General features: G+C 46.4%; 1 protein-coding gene across 5 annotated transcripts in view; it reads left to right on the top strand.

Moving 5' to 3' along the window:
• Positions 1-21,860, top strand: part of SERTAD2 (SERTA domain containing 2) — a 79,380-nt gene that overhangs the window by 39,828 nt on the left and 17,692 nt on the right. For 2 of the 5 annotated variants that reach the window (XM_048297006.1, XM_048297007.1), the window contains exon 2: positions 17,177-17,334. The exons of 1 other annotated variant lie outside the window; for it this stretch is intronic. The gene's annotated coding sequence lies outside the window, so the exon portion shown is untranslated. Of the gene's footprint in view, positions 1-17,176; positions 17,335-17,784; positions 18,098-18,380; positions 18,488-21,860 lie in introns of those variants that run through there. 2 more of the 5 variants (XM_048297005.1, XM_048297004.1) reach the window with 2 other exon arrangements.

Here is a 21,860-nt window from a genome sequence, read left to right as displayed (position 1 = left end):
GGGATGCCCACTGGACTGCAACTTGAGGGCAATGCTGCAGAGTTTGAAATACTGCTTGTTTGTGTAGGACAGTGCTGCTGTCCTTTTGGGTCAGCAGAGCTGCTCTAAAATATGGCAAAATCATCAAGTGACAAGCAAACCAACCATACTTCAGCCCAATGCCAAAGAAAATCCTGCAAGAGGGAGAATTAGCTGTGAAAATTTACCCTGTTGCTACGGAGCTCATTAGGTTGCATATATCATGTCAGAGTGGAATGACTGAAGAAGTACTCCACTTGGTAAATGAACATTTGTGCCAGTTACAGGACAGCTTATACGTGCATAAAACCTGAGACAGCTGGTAGTGGTGCTGGACAGGTTGTTTTTGAATGCATGTGCTTCTTGGAAGGCAGGGAGGAGCAAAATGCCTTTGTGTCTTTAAAGTATTTCCCCTTTTGGTGCCATATACTGTTAAGGAAACCAGATTTTGGGGACATGCTAGTTCTGTAAGCAGCAAGAGTTTCTGCTTCCTACAGTGGGGATGCTTTCTCCTTCTTACTTCCACTCCAGATTGATGTTAAGATCCTGAGGCTGTGGCACTGCTTTTGTTTTGCCCTCTTACTTCCCTCTAAAAACACAGAGCCAGTACATAGGATATAAGATCAATTTCTGACTTTCTTACAACAATTTGCTCCTCTTCCCACCTCCATCACTAGACATTGCACATTCCTCCCAAACCAAACCCCTGTAGCCCAAAAATAGGTCACACCCCACCACCTGAACAACAGTCATGGCTTGTGTCATCGCTTGGCGTGACGTTGGTGAGTGCTTGGCGAGCAGGACTGGCTTCTTCAGGGAGCAGGATGTGAGAACGCCCCTCGTGATACCTCCAGATGGGCCTTGGGAGGTGATGGGGGAGAGGACACTGTTTGCACAGGGGAAGAAAAAGAGGCAGTGTAAGCTAACTTGATCAGCGCGTGGATTTTCTGCTGGTTGGTTTGGATGATTTATAATGTTATACAGAGCTTTGTCACCTTTATGCTGACTTGTTCCACTGCTGCCCAGAGGTCAGCCCATTGGCCTGTAAAAAATGAATTGTCGATCTCTGTGGCTTTTCCTGGTGGCCACAATCCTGGGGCTGTTGTCAGTCCTGCTGTTGAGCTCAACTGGGGGCTGGAGGGGGCTGCCCAGGATACTCGGTCAGCCTCTCAGCGTTGGTGATTTCATTTTGGACATCCCTATAAAGTCACCCTATGCAGGGCATATCCAAATCTCCTTTTTAGCTAGTGGGTAGAGGAGCAGCAATGCCAGCAGTGGGACTGGTAGCCTTTGCTCAGGAATGCAATTTCTTGTCGAAGTGGTTACTTTGGGAAGCTCACAGGAAAGGAGCCCACTTCCGTTTTTTTTCAGATTGTTTCAGCTGCTGCAAAAGGTTAGCTGCACAGGGGATGGACACAATGGAATTAGCAGTAGAGACAGTGGTATCTGTGAGCATGTGATCATTTTCATAGGAGTACGTTGTGCTTCTTCCTGAGAAATGCTGAGAACAAATTGTCATAGAAATGCAAAATACAGTCAGTCTGGTTTGGGTTGAAGCAAGAAATGAGGACCCTATAGCCTGGAGAGATGTGTATGAATCTGCGTGGGGAAAATGCACCTTAATTAGATGGTGTTTCTTAATTAGATCCTGTTTCTCCTGCTCCTGCAGTTTGCAGCATTCAGTCTAGGAAACGCCTCCCAAATTCACCCACCACTGCCCTTATGGAAGGCCTGGCACACTCACCCAGAGTCCTCCATGCCGTATGTCTGGATGTCACTGAGACCTGGATCATGACCTGTTTGGCTGGATGGACAACTTCAGCCTGGGAGGGGAGCCCAGCACATCCCCTGCCCTCTGCACGCCGTGTTCTTTAATGCTCCTTCCCGGCAGCTGGCTGGGCTTTGGCGTGGAGAGGATGGCGTCTGTCCCGGCGGGGCCTGGCCGGGCGCTGGGGCTGTGCCTGTGCCAGGGGCCACGTCCCCTCCTCTCGCGCTGGGGAGCTTGCGGTGCTGCTGTGCTGAGCACTGCTGCTCTGAAAGTTGCTTAATAGACATGCTAGACTCTATCTTGACAATGCACCCTTTTCTTGAGAGAAATGAGAAGTTTCAATTTCAGTCACTAGCCTGTTTTTCATTGACCTGTTTTAGTCAGCAAGTCATGGCTTTACTGTGCCACTCTCTCAAACTGCCACTCATGAGCCTAACGAGATGGTGGAACAAAACTCCTGTCCTCTGCAGAAAATTCAAAGAGAGAAGAGACAGTTTTACCCCAAACGTTAGAGGAGACTCAGTCAAATTAACGCTACAGTAAATGTAAAATATTTTTAATTTACAGAGTACTTAAAGCTCCAGTTGGGAGGTGAGGGGGGCAAAGGGGGGAAGGGTTTGGAGTGAAGTTAATAAACCTTTTAAAACTTTTGTCTGAATCTTTTATTCAGTGTTTGTATAACTCAGTTATCTGCTAGTTAATAACAGTAGTTTTGATACCTCTCCAGAGCCAATACATGACAAACCTTCAGCCCTGTTGGGTATTTGTGCTACAGCATATTTAACAGCCATGACAACAATTCAACAATTGTATAGAAGCCTCCCCTCCCTGTCTGAGTATTGCAGGCACCAGAGTGTCTCCATTGGAAAACCCCTAAACATACAGTTTCAGCCAAAACTGGTTTAATGATAGTCTACTGAGAGCTTGACAGGCTTTCTTTTCAAAAAAAAAAAAAACAAAAAACCAACAAAACCCCCCCCCCAAAAAAAAAAACAACAAAAGAAAAGGGGGCACTTTTTTCCCTCCCTCCCCCCAATTTTTTTAACTTCTTCGCTGCTTTTGTGAAAGCTGCCGCTGTAAAACACAAGGCAAATTAAAAAAATAAATTGCTTTAAATTGCTTAACAGGCTTGATGAGACAAAGCCTGGTGTGTTGGAGTGGCTGCAGGGAGCTCTGCGGCTGCTTTTGTATGATTTCAGAGGTGAATTTAGATGGCTGGAAGATAGATGGGTGCCAGATGCAGTTTGACACAGATTCCGGCAGCTGCTCCTGCGCGAGGTTTCATTAGTGGTGAGTTAGCGAGCAGCAGAGCGCCGGCGAGGCCCCCAGCGCTGCGCTGACAGTGAGAGCACTGAAACAATACAATATTCGCTAAGTGATTTTAATCTGGGAGATTAAATGACACCCAGTTGATTTCCCGACTTAGAAAGCCAACACAGTATAAAGCTGTTCATGGCACTCACTCTACCAGGGCCCTTGTCACATATATTTACATTGAGAGTGCTTTCCCGACCCCCTCATCCTGAAATGGGAAGAGAAGGGTTGATTTTGTGTCGCAGACATATTTTTCCATCCTAACTGTATAATGTGCTTTTAACTACAACAGGAAACATTGGCCTCACTTCAGCAAATGCTTACATTGGACCGAAGTGCTCATATGCTCCTGCTAAGCACAGGCAAAACTGTTTCAAAGATTAGGGCCACGGTCTGTAAAGTGAACGGCTTCTTTTTTAATAGATGGGCAAGTCCCAAAATCAGGAAGCAGTTGGTATTTATGGGCTTGGGCAGTTGGGTTTGTTTTAAATAAACCAGTGTACTACAATGGATGACTTGATAGAAATGGTGGAGGAGCTGCTGTTCTCCAGGCAGATGAAGTTTTATTTGTGGAGGAACATTAAAGATTAGGACTTGGTGAAGGGAGAGTAAATGTGATCAAACTTATTTGCGATACAACCCAGGCTGACTTCAAGATTCTTCTGCGGGGACTTCATGGGCTGTATTTTGGGAACCCTCGCTGTGGCACATTTACTGTGTGTTATTCAGGCTTTCTATAAACTTTGTGTATCTTGAATTGCTTCAGCAAGTAAATCCCTGACTAGGGAAAAAAAAAAAGCCTTTCCCCTGATAGCTGGGGGAAAGTATGTAGGGAAGCAAACAAACAAAATCTCTTTTCTTTCACATGTGCCACCTGAATTCTGCCTTTACATATTTAACTGCTGATGTCAAACTACTCTGTTCACTTTGAGTCATTTACTATCCTCACAGTAAGCAGACAAACTAGCTCTTTTTTTTTTTCCCCTCCAATAAGTATGCAAGTTGGTTGTGTATGGGCTGCTGTCTTTGGATTTCAACTGTTGTTTGTTTGTGCATGTTACAGTTCTGTTTCTAGATGCCTTTGGTAAATACCCCATGCATGGCTTCAATTAAGCTTTCTATATTGAGAAAGTATGCCTTAATTTATCAGGTTAAAGATATCTCTGTTACATCAATTTGTTCACAGTGTGTTGTGACCTAATCAACTAGGGATGTAAGCCATTTCATGAGGAGTAATTACTCAACAACAAAAAATGTCTCTCTTTCCTAATAGCTGTGAGTGAGTTGGCTAATTGGAATCCATTTTGGTAGTGGCAGGTCAGCAATCAGGAGGTGGCTTTCCTGGCTGGCTTCTAGGTAGGAGGGAGAAGGTGGCAGCAACAGAAACACAGAGCTGTGGTTTCCTGAGGTCACTGGGAGAGCTTCTCTCCATTGGATGTCCCATGTGCTGGGATCAGGGTGCCCTCATGATCCCCGTTACCACCAAGTGACAGTTTGGTCAGAACCCTTTCCTGGCTATTTTTGAGGGAAAGAATTCATGAGTGGGTTGGAAATGCCAGATCTTCTTTCAAGACTTGCAAAGGAGTTCTGGTGTTGTTATTGTTAGTGGAGTCAGGGGGCTGCAGTGATGTTCCCATGTGAGAAATCTCCATGGCCTGGCTAAGCCTTGGTCAGGAGATGATGTGAAGTTTAGGGGTGATGGCTCATTATGTCTCTACTCAGATTAACTTATGACAGTGACAGAGCAATTTTTGCTTTCAGTGCTGCATCACTTAAGAGCATGAGCTGCCAGTCCTGCTAGGGGTGTCATGCAGAGGCATCTTTTAGATGACCCCACTGGTTGCTGTCCTGTTTTTCTACTTGATAGATCATTGAGGTGCATTCTGGTTTTTTCTTTTCTTTTTTTTTTCTCCCCTCCTTGGCTTCAAACCTTGCTGAGAGGGAGGTAGAGAGGAAAATCCTCATGAATTAACATTATTTCCCTGGTGGGCTTTGCTGCCATTTTATCTAATTACGCCTGCTGTTTTCCAGATCACATTGTAAGCATTTGCATGAAGGGGCTTTCACTTACCTCCTCAAGTAAATTAAATAACAGCCCTTAGGCTGGGCTGACAGCATAATGCATTTTCATGTGGGAGATCAACAGCTCCCATACCTTGAGATGGGAAATGCTAAAATGACAGGGAAGATCTGTGCTTTTGTCTTGAATTAGGGCAACTAGATGGAGTTAAGGCCAGTTTGAAAATTCCTGCTGCTGGCTCTTGTGGTGTGTAGGGATAGGTAGGAAGAGAGGGGCACATAGAAATCTGCAGAGGGACACATAGGAATCTGCAGAGGGCCACAGAGAACAGACTCATGAGGATCCACGAACTACGTGCAAGATGTGCAGGAAAGCCAGGGAAAGCAAGCCTGTTGTCAGCAGGTTTAAATGCACAGCCCTATTGGAAAGCGTGAAGGGATCTGCAAACTGTGGAAGATGGGAAGCCACAGACATAAAGCAAATGAGAGGTGTAGGCCCTGCCCTGAGGATGTTTACAGCATGACTTTGTGGATGAGGAAGGCTGGACTTGTGTGGAGCGCTCTGGAAATCAAAACACACAGCCTTGACTTTCATTTCCACAATAAGCCGGCCCGTAGTTTGCCTGTGCTTCATTTCTTCAATTTGCAAAATGAGGCAGTAGCCCATCTGCTGAAATGACAGTCCGCTGCTTTCCTGGCCTGACCCGTTACTCCCAATGAGTATCCAACCCCAGGAATTATCCTCCTCCAAATGTTTCAGAGCTCCTAGAGCCCTTCATGATACCAGCTTCATGGGATGATCTGGCCCCTTCATAGTCATGTGTGTTACACATCAGAAATGTAGATCAGCCCTTCCCTGGCTGTGGTCCCTCCTTCATTCCTTTGATATAGTTGGGAGCTTCTGAGGAGGAGAATGGATTGGGAACAAATAACCATGAGGAAATGTGTTTCTTCAGCTCCTGATCAGCCCAGGCTCATCCTGGCAGAAAAGAAGATGTTGATAGGAAGGCAGAGAGACAAACTCCACCTCCCCCAACCTTTAGGCCTGGAGTAGCCCAAAATTCTGGTGACCTCTTGGGTTCTTTCTTTACGGGACTTGAAGTGGGGATGTGCCAACAAGTGGGCTGGTGAGCTGCACAGCCAAACTGAATCAGCACTTAGGGAGTGAGGAAGAGAAGGAGATGGACCTCTACAGCACGTAGGGAATTTAATCCCTACTCTGGCATGCTCATGTTGGTCATGAGTGGGGGTCAGCAACAGGAGAGGCTGCTTAGCTTGGGAGGGTGTGCCTGCCTTACGCAAAGCTCCCGCAACATAGATGTTTCATGTAGAGGAAGAAAGGTGATAAGTGGTTATTTAGTTCACTGTAACTATGTGGTGAGAATGACCCTCTCAGTATTACACCTGTAATGTTGAAGTACGTTCTAGCTTTTGGTGCTAATTCCTTTTATCCTGTGTCATTGGTTAGGGATTAAGGAAATCATGCAGATCACTAAGATCTGCTTGAAGGAGTCTGCAGTGACTTGCTTTTGTCTGGGAATCCTTGCTGAAGAAGTGTGATGTACTTGTTTTTCTTTAGAAAATCAAGGTTTCTGTTCCGTCAAAACATAGTTCCAGGTTGAAGGTGGAGGACAGCTGGAAATGTTAGTGTGGTGGGGGTGTAAACACCTTTTAACTTACATGTTAAAGCATCTTGGCTTTTCCAAGTAACTAGAGAACTACTTTGTGATGCATTTCTGTGTCTGAGATGAATTTTGAATTGCCAGCGAGATAATGAGATTTATCAAATAAAAAGCCTGTCTTTCACTTTGTTCAAGCTTGGCCTCATGCCTCAAATACATGGAGTTTAGCTCAGAAGCAGCTTGTAATTTGTATCACAAAACCACCGTGTGTAATTCATGATGGATGGTGGCCACTGAGTGCGGGAGGTTTGCAGTTGGGACGTGCCGACAGCTCCCACTGACATTTGTGCCTGGTCAAAGTGACTGCAAGGGGCAGAGGACCAGCGAATGGTCACCACGAGGCTACCGTGGGAGAGGCTGAGGAGGTGTTTGCCTTTATAAATCAGGGATTCGGGTTTAATGTCAATCACTTTTTAGCATGAACTTGCAGGATATTCATGATGCAAGACACAGCGCTGCTTTTAACGTGTATGGGGAGATGATTCAGGACTGATACAGCTGCTTCAGAGATCTGGTAGTATACATCCCATTATCATTATTCACTCACATTATTCACTGTTAGAAAGCTTTCTAACAATTCATGATATTTCTCAAGCTCTCATCCCCTCCTCTCTCTTTCTAAAAAAACTAATTTAATTTTATTATTATTATTATTCAGATTCCTGCTGTACACATCCCCCAAGCAGGTGGGAGGGGGAGTTGGTGGGTGATGACTTGGCTTTGTTGGAACTTCACTTAATGCAGGGTGGGGGCAGAGAAAATGAAGCTAAATTACGCAGATCCTGAAGGCACAGCTAGTGCACTGCATCACTTGTGAGCATGACTAGAACTGAAAATGAATCACAGCCTTGTTAGACACTGTATGTGTCAGTGCATGTGGGCAGAAATATCATTCAGCGAGAGAGAGAAAAAGACAGAGACTACATCTTTTGAAGTGTGCTGGTCCCACTGAAATTGTTGTAGTATTTAACCTAATGGGTGAGAGCTGGGAAACAGTGGGACAGCTGCTCTAAGATACTTTACCTCGTTGATTTTTATTCCTTTCTGAAAATTCAGAAGGAGTCTGGATTTGTCAGCAGTAACATTTATTTTCTAAACAAGAAAATGCTATAATTGCAAGCTCAGGTTTGAACCCACTGTTGAGGACTATAAAATACAACCACCCGTTAGGAGCTAGATTTGAATGTAGAGTTGCTTCAGCCTGTGTGTTCATTTTGCATTAGGAAGCAAATGTGATTTGCTCTTTGTGTAAACTTTTGGTGGCTGCATGTGCACACAAACACACATGTGCACTCTGAGCCAGTTCACATATTCCAGATACAAAAATCCAGCCTGGAACTGTAACCCTGGTTCTTGCAGCTGTATCATTCAAACAGGACCTATTTCTAGAATGGAAATTGGTTTTACAGTTCAGTTGCAATGTGACAGAGCCACGTCAGGTGATGGAGAGATGCTGGAATCAGCCGGCCACTAAAATCTGCTATATCTGTGTTTGTGTTCCAGAACATACTTGCCACAGGCGATAGCAACGTTCCTAAAGAAGCTCCCCCACCTCCTGCAGAGACCTATCCATAGCAGCCAACAAGCAGCAGCCATCTTAAAATTCCCCCCTTGGCACACTGAAACCACACTTTTTCGAAGCCAGATGGAATCAACCAGTGTAGTCTTTAAGGGATTTTGGTTGTGCATTTTTGAATGTTGTGCTTGGTGCCTGTCCTCAGTCATTGGCCTGTGATGTGTGATGTGTTGTCTAATTTAAAAGCTGATGATTCTAGACACTAGCCTGAGTTTTTAAAAAGTGGCTAGAGATGTGTGGTTTCTCCTTTATCCCCCTCCTACAGACCAGGTGCTTTGTACTTTCTGAACATGCAGTGGTTTTTGAACGTTGTGAGGGATGTAAACTGCAGCTGAGAACACAACAGTGCACCTCCCCCTGCCAAAAAAAAAAAAAAAGGGAAAAAAGATAAAAACCCCACCATCAGTAGATTTTTAAAATCCTGGTCATCATGTGGCATTCCTAGAATGTCCATACTTACTAAATGAAAGAGGGAAAATGGGGATAGCTTGTGATTTTCTGACTCTTAATGTGACATTTTTGGGAGAAAGGCAAGGAAGGGATCCATACTTGCGACAAGTTAAAAATAAGTTTTAATTACTTAGAGTAAGAACATGTTCTGAAAAGTAAAGATTTTGGACTTAACGTGCATGGAACAAAAGGCCGTTGTGAGCTATGTACGAGAGTTGCTGCGAGTTTGTATTCTGCCCTTTTTTTTCTGTGGGAGTTATTTCCTGTTGTTGACTAGAGTTCTTTATTTAGAACCACCTAGCTACTGAATGACGGCTCGCTTGCAAGAAGAAAAAGTGTGATTAAAACTTGCTAAGGCTTATTCCAAGATCTCCCCACTTCCATTTATTTAAGGGGAACCTTTGCTAAATGAAAGAAAGTAAAGTTCAAAACAACAAATGCATTTCCTTCTCATTATTGTGCCCACATCAGCTGTGGCAGCTAGCAAAAAGATCTTGGGAGGCTGAGGTCTTTCACCTGAACATCTCACAGAAGACAGTGTTTCTCTAGCACAGGTGATTTGGTTTAGGTTGTTCTGGGTTTAAAATCAAAACAGACCCATCAAATGCTGGGCCTCCATTTTTGCAAGCAGGAGTAACGCACTGAGGTTCTTGGGGGCAGCTCTTTCTATGAACACCACAACTCGAGTAAGCAGTGGGCACTTGCGCTTTCCCAGCTGCTCAGAGAAGAAAGAGTTTCCTTTGAAGAGCACTGCCAGCAAAAAGAGGTTTCTGTATGCTGACCTGCTTGGGAATAGTATTTGGGTATGTGTGTGGAGTCACCTTATCAGCACTTTGACATCTGCCTAACTTCTTTTGCTCTTGTGGCAGGGGCTGAACATCCAGCAGGAGTAAAGTAAAGTTAGCAGAAGAGCTGATTCAGAGGGGGGAGAAAAAAGAAAAAGATATAACATGAAGGTTGACTACTGTAGGTAGTAGGTAAGCAAGTGAAGTAACTGGGGTTTATTATGACTTTTTTGCTTAGCAGGAATCACACTAGGAATGTCCCCTGGGTGTGGATGATTAGAAAATGCACTGGGGCATGAGTGATAGCAGATGGACAATCATCCCTGCTTGGCTTGGCTGGCCCCTTGCTGTGAGCCTCTTGCAGAGGGTGCCCCTTTCTGCCCAGGGCTTGTGGAAGAGCTGGTGCCTTTCTCTGCCCTGCCTGGGGCTGGCTGCTCTGGGTGGGCAGGTACTTCACTCTACAGACAGGAGTTATGGCTCAGTCGTTGGCACCTTCCCTTCTGCAAATGAATCTGGTAGAAACTGGTTTGTTGAACCTCTGTAGGAAAGTGGATCTCTGTGAAAGAGAGAGGGGGTTGGGAGCCTTCTGCCCATCCCATCTGTGCTGGGAAAGTTTGTGGCTGGGAGAAGCAGCAGGGAAGGCCTCAGTGATACACCTCATGTTATTTTCTTCTCCTGCTGCTGTCCAGTGGTCAAAAAAGGGAAGACCCTGGACTCCGTAGCAGCACCATCAATGGGAATGCAGCTCCTCTGCCTTGTTTCTTGGGTCTGCTCCTTTCCCTTGACTTGTTCCCTTCTGTACTCCAATTATGTCTCTGAGTTGCCCCCTCACCAAGGCTAAAATAAAAATAAAAAGGGGAAGTTATTACTGCTTGAGCAACCTGCTTATGGCTGTCACAGAAAATCATTTTTGGCTTTAGGGAGCTGTATGCCACGTGCAGCATCTTCTTCCCTACCTCCGTGCCATCCCTGCTCACGACATCTCTTTTTTCTTTCTTTCTTTTTTTCCCTACAATTTTCTTTTGCACCCCTGCAAATGCTCACACATGCTATGTCATATGGGTGTGACCAGACAGGAGAGCTGCCCCGCCTCTCTTCCAGACCCCTGCCACATTTCAAGGACATTAGCACCCCAGAGCCACTGAGGGAGGAAAGAGAGCATTAAGAGGTGTGAAAGGGAGGGGACTGTGATGATAAATGGTGGATTTTCAGCTTTTTTTCCTTTGTCCTGTTGGTAGAACCTAAATGCTGGGTGGGTTTGCAGTGATTTAGTGTTTCATCCTTGCTTGGGAATACTAATTAGGTGTAAACCTCTTTTAGCCTTTGGCTAATGGTCATTATAAATGAACAGCTTCCTTTAAAGTGAAATAACATAAAAAAAAGGTTAGAGGAGAACCTAAATTAATTTGTATTTGTACAGTTCCCTTTTTCTTCAGAAAGATAAAATGTGTTTCTGACGGTTACGGGGTGGTTTTAGGTAGAGTTAAGAAATGCAGACATCACCCACAGTCTGTTTACCTGCATATACAGTATGAGCTTCTGCTGACTCTTAGCTGTGCTAGCACTAGGGAATGTAGAAAGACAAAATGAATCATTACCACAGGCATAGTCACTAAAAGCATCCGATGTACTCATTCAGGCTTTTTTTTTTGTTTTTAAATCTCCTCTTTGCACATAATCTAAGGAGTCACACATTTTGTGAAGGGTTAAAACAGAAAGACTTGTGCATTCACTGCATTGACTCAATGAGTTCAGTTCTATATGATCTTCAATTATTTGTAGAGGAACAGGATGGCAGTGGGAGTTAATGCTGCTACATTTGATGTTCTTGTGCTAGGTTTTCTGCCAGCTCCTTTTTTTTTTTTTTTTTTTTTTTTTTCTTCCTCTTCTAAATTTGGCCCTGCAGATTCAACTTCTGTTTTATAGGGGTTTGTTGGTTTTGGCTTTTAGCTCTTTTTTTTTTAAAGAAGTGGTGTAGGTCACTCACTGTTTACTTAAAATTAGACCCTCAGAAACCTCTGTCTGAAAGGAGTACAGATAAACATCATCTGTAAAGAATTTTGCACCTGGAACAGTCAGAGGAAGGATTTATCATTGCAAATTTGAATTACTTTGAAAATGCCTCTATCTTGGTAAGCATTCTTTGAATCTAGAGGCTCTAAGAGGCTGCAGAAACTAGTTTTAAACAATAGGCCCAAGCCCCCAAAACTGTGTAGGAGCATTAATATGCTCTACAGGTTGTATTCCAGCCAGCAGAAGCAGCTATAGGTGAGTGCATTCATTTGGATGTCCATGTATTAACTCATGTTTTCATATAAATAAGGATTGAAATAGCTTGTTGTTGGTTTGAGTTTTGGTTTGGCTTTTTTTTCTGGTAATGCATCTGAGCACAAACACATTAAACTCCAGTGACACGGTTTTAAGTCCTGCATAACGTATTGAAGGTTGTGTAGCATCCTACATCAACACTGTAGGCACAACACTATTTTGATTGTGCCCTTCCAGCCTCAAACTCGTTGTCACTGTTGTACAATGCTTTAATGCAACCAATCTGAGCAGGAACATCCACTTCTAGAAGCCTCTGGTCACCCCAGTGGTGGCCCCATTTGGTCTATCAAGCCTTTGGCATCTCAGCAGGGTTGAGCAGTGCTAAACATATTCCAACCTGCCTATGCAGCCAGGCTTCTTCCAGGTTTCAAGAGTGCTTAGGAAGAGTGTGGGGGCATTTGTGCTCCAGAAATGTGTGGCTCCATGGAGAGCTTTGTAGGAGTAGCTTTGCTTCAGGGAAGGGTTGTAGTCTGTGCAGTGCTCAGGGTAAGCCAGAGCAGTAGAGCTGCTCTCCCCTGGTGAACAAGGAGCAGCAGGTGGTTCTTTGGCATTGGGAACATGGTGGTGACCTTTGTGCTGAAGTGTGTGTGGCTTGCATGTTTGACAGCCCCACATCGTTAAGATTTTCAAGCTCGTGTTGGGTTTGTGCTCAAGACTGGTGGGTGGCCCGAAGTCTTCTGGCTTGATTGCAGTGACATCTGTTTACACCAGTGGTTAATTAGGCCTGAAGACTGGCCATCTCTCTATTTTTCCCCACCGTTTCTGTGTTTTTTCTTGATTAGAAGTATTCCCTCCTTGACTCTAAAACAGAGGCTTTGGTTTTATCTGCAGATATTTTATCTCTCTTGATCCACTGGCCGTGGTATGAGATGAATATCAGGACATCAGCATAGCCTCTCTTCAAAAAAAGTAACCAAGTGTTCCAGAAAGGAATGACTTGTGCTCTTGATAGAGACTGCAGAGTGAGCATTGAAAGGGAAAGAAAAGCAGTCTGAAATTGTCTGAAACTCAGCTCAGTGCAGAGTACAATTCACTGTGTCACAAGAAGCAGGATTGGAAAGGGGAGACCGTTTCAGGAGCCTGTTTGCTGTACAGGCAGTGCCAGTGTGAACAGTCTGGCCTGGGCCAGGAATGAAGCACATCTTGCAGGGGATGCAGCCTGAATGGGATTTGGAAAGGAGCACAGATTTTTATAAAAAGGCAGAAAGATGTGAGGAGATGTACAGCAATGGTAGGCAGCCTGAACCTCTGTCAGAGGACAATCTTTCAGCTGGAGCAAGGATGATGAACACCAACAGTCTCCAGAGGACTGGGAGTGCACAGGGAATTACAGAGGGAGGGAGTCATCACCGTGCATGAGGAATGCAGCAAAACCTCCTCTGACTAAGCCAGCTAATGCACACTGCATTTTTTTTTTCTTTCCTGATAATCCTGTTCCATAATATTTCCTTAATAATTTAGTATGTGAAGAGTAGCCCTTCTGAAAAGCATCTAAATCACCAAATCTTACTTTCAGATGAAGCCTTGTCACCCCTGTTGTTCGCGCACGCTGGGGATTTTTATTGGGTATGGGTATTTGAGGGCTATCCTAGAATTAAGGGTTGAGTTTTTTCCTTAGTTACTTAATGAATTTACCATGTGGCACAAGCCTTGGTACTGCCAAGCAATAGCTTTCTATTACGAGACTGTGCAGGCCTGATCCTGCGTTACCAAAGCCAAAAGCAGTATTTGGGAACCAATGTTGTCATCAAAATCTGTAGGAAGCTTAGAATGACTATACAAAAGGGGTTAGTTGCACTCAGAATATTGATTTGTGAGCTCCCTGGTTTTTTGCATCGCTGTTCATTTTACCCAAAGAAGATCAACTGCCCAACTGGACGTATAATATATGATACTGCATTAGAACTAAGGCTGCATTTGGTCATACTCATTAATTAAACTGATTTCTCCTGTAGGGTTTTTTTTTTTGTTTTTTTTTTGTTTTTTTTTCCTAGAGAACTAACCGAGAATGATAATTAAGCATATTGTGCATTCTAGGGAACGGTGTTTCTCCTCCTGCCACAAAAACATTAAAGGAGAAAAATATGAACTAAAGCAGAAAATGAAGGGGGGGGGGGGGGGGGGAAGAGCTAAAATTGGAGTGAGAAGGGATGGAGCATTCCTTTCTTTGGTTTTTACTGACTCCCGTGCCTTGGGACACATGGGACAGCCTTGTTAGAGTGGAAGAGTTGCACCAGCAAAAAAAAAGAAGAAAAAGCCACTGAAATCCCAAGGAAACCAGCCCAGCTCCCAGGTGCAGCTCCCTCCCTGCTTGTGTACAGGTGCAGACTGCAGTAATGCAACACCCCAATTTTTTACCGAGGAACTTGTGTATTTTTGTGGCTGGGCCTTGCATGAGAAGGGCCCTACTCTGGGAGGTCAGTACCGAGCCTGAAAGGAGACAGCGCGAAGTGTGAGCAGTGTTTAATCGTGCTTTTGCTTGCAGTGTGCTTTCTCCTTACCCAGGAGAGCCATGCCACTCGCCAAGGAGCGCTGCTCGAGTGGAACGAGCAGCTCTGGCTGTAGGCAGGCCCTTTGTTTAGCTTTTCCCAAGTTACCAGTGCTGAGGGGGTCTTTATTTGCAAAAAGTTGTCTGCTCTGGGGGCAGTATTAGGTGTTTGCGTGCCAGCTCCTGCATGCACCAAAGCAAAGACATCCAAGGAGAAAATGAAGTTGTGTTGTACAATTACCTGATGAAATCTCATGGTACTGCAATCAGAAAGGAAAAGGCTGAGGATGCAATTAGAAGCATAGGAAGCAGTTCACTCCCTCCATTTTTGAAAAACGCAAAGGATGCCAACATTCCAGCACGCCAAACTTTGCCACTCTTTCCTTGTTAGCACATGTGTGGATGGGCAGATTACCTGGCAGTCTGTAGTGTTTCTAATGAATTGATTTATGAAGTCCAGTGTCCGTTTCCTCCTTCCCAATCTTCCCAATCTTTGATTTCTGAGTGTTCATTTATTATCTTGTTCATTTATTTATCTTCAATACAGGGATGGTTTTTGAATGATCTTCATGAAACTTGGCCTCAATCAGACAGGCTTTGACCATCCTTGCTCAAAGCCAGGGCTGCACTCAGGCTATGCCTGTAGCCCACGTCACGTCAGTACTGCTGCAGAAAGACACAGCTCAGCTCCTTCTCTTTTAGCGTGTCATCTTCACATGTGAGCAGCTCAAGGGCCTGTGTCAAGGCTACAACTGCTCAACTAAATCTGTGCTGCTGCTCCCTGGGAAGCCCATGCATGCATGGTTCTGAAATGGGATGCATTTTGGGTGGCTCCTCCTTGCAGACACTCAGACTTTCCCCCCTCTGGCTCCCGCAGGCACTGGAAACCTCTGCCGATACACTTCCTAGCACAGCATTTTGTGGCTCCGTTGCAGGCTGCTTCTCTGTGCTTACTGATGTGTTTGGGCAAGCTGCATTTGTGTCTTGCAGGTGAGGCAGCTCCAGAGCTGCAGAGCACAGTTTTTTGGCCAGAAAGGTCTCACTCAATCAGGTGTGAGGCCATGTGAGGAGCAGTCGGCAGCGGGATTATTCTCCTTGCGTAGCCCAACCTCGTCCCGCCGCGCTGGAGCCTGTGCTGTGCACGAAGCACAGGAAGGAGCTCTATTCATATCGATTCGTATCGTGACCTATGCTCAGCTGGGAGTTCTTCTGAGTGTGGTTGCAGGTTGTACTAGTTGTGTTCAGAGGCACAATCTGAGTTACAGCGTGACTATAAACTCCTGCCAAGAAAGACTCGGGAAGTTACAGTAGGAAACAGAAGGGGCGGTGAGCTTTTTCTTATGCTGGTGTAAAATTTGAGCAACCGAGCAAAGTCAGAAGCATTTAAAACTCGGATGACACAGGCTCAGGCTTTTTACTGTTGAGTGTAACATGGCAAGATCAGGGCTGTGCATATCGGGCTGGAGCCCAGCTGCTTATTTAGCAAATGTTTGTGGTTCTGCCTCTGGTGCCGGTGATAGCGTGCACACACCCAGGCACGGGGACTGTAAACCTGCTGCGGACTTTGAGCTCCGGAAGGCAGGCACTGCTCGGCTGGGCGCATCCACGGCACAATTGCGCAAGGCCAGATCCCGCTGTGTTACAAATCTGGTGTAAAGGAGGGAGGAATGGGGCCCTGAAATGCAGTGAATCTGGCATGCAAAAAACCCCAAACAACCCAGTCAACAATGTGCAAGTATTACAAATACTCTGTGTGGCTTTGGAGCAGGCGGAAGCCCACTGAAGAGGTATCACTCAGGCCCTAAGGAAAATGAACCTTTTCCTTTTATTTAGTGATTTTACTGTGGCACTGGTAATTTCAGGAAGAGACTTGTTTCCCCAGGCAGCAGGACCAAATTTCAGTGCCTTGCTGCTGGAAGGTATCCAGCCAGGGACATTCTGGTTTTAATGTTTACCAGCTCCTGGGCAATTTGCGAATCACTCGTCAAAATCTAGTAAACGGTTTGTGAATTGCTTTGCAGATTGGTTTAGGGCTAACTCTGTGCCACAGATACGGGATGAGAGAGCTTGGATCTCCTCAAAGGAATGGCTGATAGCACGGGTGGAAAAGGAAAGGTGTGCTGAGGCCTCCAAACCGGCAAAATAAAACGTCAGTTTTTAAATCTGATGCCCTTTCCTCCCTTTTTAGTGAGTTCAGCAGAGTGCTCAAGTGCTAGGCCCGGTATTTAAACATCAATTGGTTGGGGCCTTTTCAATTATAATGTTAAGAATCCATAAAATCAGCACTTAATCTCCTTTTATTTTGGTAGATTCACTATTTTAATTGTTTGGTGGTGTTTTTCTTTTGTGGATTTTTGTCAGATACAGTTTCCAGGGTAAGGAAACCTTTCTTCTAAAAGTATTCTTCTTTTCCTTTTCGGTTTCCTGACTGAAAATGGAACTTAGTTTCTAGCAAGACCATCATCTTGATTGATCACAAATCATTACAGACCGTTTTGAGCATAATACCTAAACGAGTCGTGGTATTAATGACTAATAATCGCCTTTATATTAGGTCTTAAAGCTTTATTGTCCCGAAGTACAACCGGTTTTGTGGAACATGAAAGGCCGGAATGATCCGAGATGCCTGCCGGGGCTACAGCCAAAACTGTAAGGTGTTTGGATCGCCTTTAACAGCGCCGGCTGGGATTACAGCCCCTTTTGGAACACAATCATTGAGGTGACTTAAAATAATCGTCTTCTTTCCAGATAGCGCCTGGTGCAGAGCGCTTCCCTCCTTCCCCCAAGTCTTCGCGCGCTCGAACATCTCCGTTTGGCCTCATTTTTGTGCTTCGGTGGTATCTGCACAGCCCATACTAGCAGCGAGGATTCCACGGACGGGGGCCGCCGCCTCCCTCGGCTCCCAGGTGAGGTCCCGGGGCGGGGGGCGGGCGCTCCGGGCTTTCTCCACATCCCCTTCTCGCCCCCGCTCTGCTTGGCCGGGCCGGGACTGACCGGAGGTGCGGGGGCAGAATTTTGGGTTGTACCGGGACAACCCGGGGCCAGCCCCACGCGGGGAGCAGGGCTGGCCGAGCCCCGTGCCCCGGCCGGGTCCCCGCCACCGGATAGCAGGGATACTTGTCATATTTGCGGTCGGGGCGCGCTGGCACCCGCCTTTGTGCCGGCCCGGCGCTCCCCGGGGAAGCCGCGGCGGCGGCCGCGCCGCCCGCCCGGGGCCGGGGCACGCGTGGGCAGCGCGGGGAGCCGGAGCGGGGGAGGAGGAGGAGCAGCAGCAGCGGGGGTTGGGGGGGCGGGGGAGGGAGGCCGGGGTCGAGGCGGAGCTTTGACGCGGGCCGGAGGGTGAGGAGCTCGCCGGAGCCGCCCCTGTCGTCAGTGCTGGCGGCAAGTGCTGGGAGCCGGGGCTGGTGGTGCCTCTTCCTTCTCCTCCTTCCTCTCCTCCTCCTCCATTGTATAATGCTGCGTGATCGCAGCCGCCGGGGCAGAGCGGAGGCTTAAATCCTCACGCCGCCTGCTCCTGCCTCCTCCTCCTCCTCTTTTCCTCCTCCTCCGCATCCCACCCGGCCCCTCCCCGGAGCGGCGCGGCGAGGAGCGACATATGGAGCTGCTCTAGGGCGAGAGTTTCCGACCTCCCCCTCTCCATGCTTTAGTTCTCAGGTGGAGCTGCATGTGGTGAGTGGGGCTGGGGGCTGCGGGGTATCGGGGGGGGGGGGAGGTGGGGACCGGGGACATCCCCCCACCCCGTCTGGCTTTGCGAGTCATCGGGGCTTGTTTTATTTCTACCTTTAAATTGGTGCCCGGGCAGAGAAGCCCGGGGCGGGGATCCTCCCCCTCTCCTCCGGGGGGGGTTCGTGCTGAGATGAGCAGAGGGGGGAGAGCGGCGGAGTTGACCTTAAAATACGCCCCCTCCCCCGCCGATGCGGGGGGATCCCGAGCCGAAGCAGGTGCGGGTAGCTGGAATATACTTTTTTATCGAGGTGGCTGTGCCGGCCCCGGTAGTGCGGCCGGTTGTGCTCTCCGGAGCCGGGCTCCCTCCGACGCCAAGAAAGCCGCGCCACCCCGGTAAGTTCGCGTGTGCACCGGGGAGCCCCTGGAGCCGGGGGCTGCAGCCTTGCTCCGTTCTCCCAGCAAGAGCGGGGGCTTCGGGGAACCCCGAAAAGTGCGTGCCGTAGTGCCGGGAGAGCTAAAAGGGCCTGGGGGAGACTTTCACTCCGCTGTAGCAAAGCTGACATATGGCTGGGCAGGAGCCGGCTGGCCCCGCTGCCTGGCCCTTTTCAGGGGTTGGTGTTAGGGCAGGGGATTAGCCTGTCTTCTCCCTGAGCAATAGCGCGCATGGGTCTTCCTGGGGAGCGCCGCCGGCACGGAGAAACAGGCGTCTGGGGGGCTTTTGTGGGTAAGGTGGTTCATCTTTTGGAAGCGATGGCAAAAAATATATTTGTTAGGATTTTCTTCGGGGTGGATGAACGCTTGAAAAAAAATCCTTTTGCGGTGCCACTTTGATTTAGAGCGTTGGCTGCTTTACTCACATCAGGATCTGGAAAAATAAGTTCTTCTTAAGCATGAAAATAGGAGTACATTAACCTGCTGTCATTTCTTGCATTTTGTGAAGCACAGCTGGAAAACCCAGGGCCACTTCTGTTGGAAATCTATGGAGGGGTTTGTGTGCTGTCCAGTGGGCCCCTTGGTGGCTGATTTACAGCTGTGGGTCAGCTGCTGGTGTAAAATAAAGCGAATCTGCCCATTTTATCTCCATCCGGGGGGAGGCTGTCAGCTTCTTTACCCGAACTTCAGTGCAGCACGCCAGAGCTGTTGCGTGTGGCGGCGTGTGCTCTGACAGATCCAAGGCTCTCGGGAGCAGGAAAGTCCAGGCTTTTGCATCTGGTGCCTGGTGCAGTCATCAGGGTGACTCTGGCTGCTGTCAGTGGGTGCTGGATTTGGCCTCTGTAGAATGTACTATTGCTCAAACAACGGTGGGAGAGGGCTTGGCTGCCCCAAACACCAGTTTTATGCTTGTGTCTCTCAAATGAGTAAACACTTGCTATGTGTGTGAGTTCAAACAATGCTTTCTACCTTTTTTATTCTGATAATTTTAGGCATGCACCTGCACAAATGAAGTTATGGACTTCTCACAGGGTACAAAATTGACAGAGGCACCTCAGTTTGCATCTAAGGGCACAGGAAGCTTTCACATTGTAAAACAAACTATAAAAATGTTTTCTTTAAAATGATTGCTCTAGAAATTAGCCAACTGATTTAGCAGGGTAAATTGAAAGTAGCCCTTTCTGGCTGAAGTTAAAATGCATGCATTTTTACATAATAGGATGGTATCTTCGGACTCTGATTTAACATAATGAGCCGGTGGTGGTGGTAGAGATAGGAGGAGGATTAGCAGTTTGTGCTGCTGGACAGGTATCCGAGAGCGTGTCCTTCGGAACACTTCCATTGTTCAGGCAAGTAGTGCAGCATCCAGTGTAGCAGCTCTAGATATTCCTCCTCTCGTGACTGATCCTGCTTCCATTTAAGCTGGTAGCAGCAACCACCCACTCCTTTTCTGCAGGAACTGGATTGCACTGCTAACAAATGAAGCTAGACTTTGTGCATATTAAAACACTGCTTTGATTTTTGTGTCAAGCTGATTTCTTTTTCTCTGAAGCTGATTGAAAACAAACAAAAAGACACTTGATAGCCATAGGTCCTTCAGGTTTTGTCTGTAGATGAAGCAGTCTTAAAGAGCATTAAATACTTCTGTAGGTGCTGATTTATTAAGAGTTGTAATTGCGTTCCTTTATCCACCTGCACTTTTTAATGGGAAAGATGAAATAAAGAATTTCATAGTGGAAATAATAACGTAAATATAGCAAGTGCTCAGACTGTCTGCCTGAGAGGCATCAAGGACTTTGAGATAATGTCCTAATAGCAAGGAAACACTCAAATTTCATATTCAAAATTTATTTTTTTAGCTTCCATGAAGTACAGCAGATTTTATGCAATATCTAGTTTGAAGGATTTTGCCATCATTCACACAAGCTGCTTTTATTTTTTCAATAAATATTTCATTGAGAAAACATTTTTTTTTTAGGAACTCTGACTTTTTTCACACTGATGTAAAGCACTCCTGGCACAGTTCATCTCTGGCAGTGCTAACACTAGACAGGTGATCCAAAGTACTTGTGACTATTTTTGCTTTTATGTAACATCTTAAAGTGTAATCTGTCAAACAAGGAGAATGCAGTACTTTGAAAGTGCAAGTAGTCTTCTGGTGATCTACTTCTTATAAGGGCTGGGTAGCAAGAGAGACGCTTTTCTTTTAACTCAGCTTTATAGTGTAACTGGCTCACAAGGAGACAGCTCCAGTTGCAGTGGTTCCTTAACATGCACACGAATCAGTGCCAGAAACAGCAGCTTTCAGTTACCAAGTCCAAAGATCAGGAGTGTTTCAAAGGAGAGAGCAAGGTCCAGCTTCAATGTAAGCAGGTTGGCACTAAGCACAGATCTTTAGTCTTGATGAATCTTTTGCTAATTAATGGTTTGTGGAAGATGAAATTTGCCAATCCGAGCACAGTACTCATTTTCTTCAGGGGTATATAATTGCATGTTTTCTGCCACTTCTTCTGATTTCTAAACTTTCATCAGTCAGAGAAACTGCTGTCATGAAGAGGTGCCTGTTTTCTATAAATGGAGAGAGACTCTCGACATGCGTTAGTTCTTTAATTCTTTTATAAACAGAGTCAATTTTTGTGTTTGCTGTAGTGGAGGCTTCAGGTTTGTTCAGCATTACCAGTGCAAACACTATAACAAAAATAAGATAACAATGCTTGGCTGTTCAACACGAGTGGGGAGGGCAAGCCCCGTAAATGCTGTGCTCATGTTCCTCTTGGGTGTGCTGAAGTCAAGCCCAAACTGAGGTCCAAAGCAAACGTGTGGCTGGGAGACAGCAGAGGTTTAGAGGGAGAAACAGGCTTGTGTGTGTCACAGCAGGCTCCCTGCCCTCTGTCTCATGGCTGTGTGGGTATTAAACTGTGTGTCACTGTGCAGAACAGAAACTGCACTGCCACCACGTTTGCCTCACCGATGGCTCCCGGTGAACATGTCAGATGCTGGGTGTCATTGCCAAGTGGCCAGGAGGAGCTGTGAAGATGTGCTGGCTGGGACATTCCTCCGGCGCAAAGGGGATTTTCAGGGTGGGGAAGACCTGATTCGAGGGGCATTTCCAAGGGAGAGTTGGGGCAGCCTCCAGGGGCATTGGGTACAGCCTCATAGGTCTTCAGAAAAAGCTTTAAGCTGGGACTCAGAGCAGGAAGGCTTGAAAGGGCCAAAGAAACTGTCAGGTCACCAGAGAGCAAGTTTTTGGTTTTCCTGTGTCCCTTCTTTGAGGGTGGAGGCTCATCTAGCTCAGGTGAGACAGCAGTCACCACCACATCAGAGTGACACTGGA

The sequence above is a fragment of the Corvus hawaiiensis genome, chromosome 3 (assembly GCF_020740725.1).
Source record: "Corvus hawaiiensis isolate bCorHaw1 chromosome 3, bCorHaw1.pri.cur, whole genome shotgun sequence".
NCBI classification, from domain to species: Eukaryota; Metazoa; Chordata; class Aves; order Passeriformes; family Corvidae; genus Corvus; species Corvus hawaiiensis.
The sequence above is the reverse complement of the archived record's forward strand: the minus strand, read 5'-3'. Positions and strand labels throughout refer to the sequence as shown.